The 853-nt window shown below is 34.1% G+C and overlaps 1 protein-coding gene across 1 annotated transcript in view; it reads right to left on the minus strand.

Moving 5' to 3' along the window:
- Window positions 1-853, minus strand: part of LOC106462050 (cholecystokinin receptor-like) — a 52,480-nt gene that overhangs the window by 12,626 nt on the left and 39,001 nt on the right. The gene's annotated exons all lie outside the window — the stretch shown is intronic.

An 853-nucleotide genomic window follows, 5' to 3' on the forward strand; every position in this document is an offset into this window, starting at 1 on the left:
TTCCTGTTAAGTGAATTATACCTACGTCAACTCGCTCATCGTGAACCCTCGATAAGATATCAAGGAAGTTCCAAGCTAGAAAGAAGACTTTATATTGCCTGTAGCTCCCCAGTGGCACAACGGTATGTCTACGGACTTACAACGCTAGAAACCGGGTTTCAATACTCGTGGTGGGCAGAGCACAGATAGCCCATTGTGTAGCTTTATGCTTAAATACAAACAAACAAGCAAACATATTGCTTGTAAATTTGTGACACTTTTGTTTATAAATCATTGTTTGTAATAACTATTTGTAATAACCGTTATTGTAAATTGTATTGTTGTGTGTATATTAAAATGTATTTGTGCTAAAAAATAAAACTGTGTGTGTCTATCTTGTTGGCAAATATCATAAACTTGCTATATATCGCTTTTACTTAACTACTAAATCCAAAGTACAACTTAACTACTAAATTTTAATTTATCCCTTAACTCAATTTCAGGCCATTCCAAATTGTAATACGTAACAAGGATCATCAGTCATTGTATGCTTTATTGAAAGGAGACTGCTTAGAGGGGCACACATTTCATTAAACCCCACTACTGTATTTACACAATTATAAAAACCTGAATATTTACTTTGAAGTCGTATATATACATATATGGGCCACGCTTTCTTAAGTGTCCAATTTGATGTCGCCGGTGTTGTGAGGCAAATTTCTCTGAGTACGTATCTTACGCAAACATATAATAACTTCTAAATGATAGACGATGGACAGAGCTTTCTAAATATATATAATATGTTAAGTTGTGTTAGGGTTTTCCAGCAAACCAAGGAAATAAACGATGTTGGGAGTTATAAGGTTTGTTTTGA

Source organism: Limulus polyphemus, unplaced genomic scaffold (assembly GCF_000517525.1).
Source record: "Limulus polyphemus unplaced genomic scaffold, Limulus_polyphemus-2.1.2 Scaffold1082, whole genome shotgun sequence".
Classification (NCBI taxonomy): domain Eukaryota; kingdom Metazoa; phylum Arthropoda; class Merostomata; order Xiphosura; family Limulidae; genus Limulus; species Limulus polyphemus.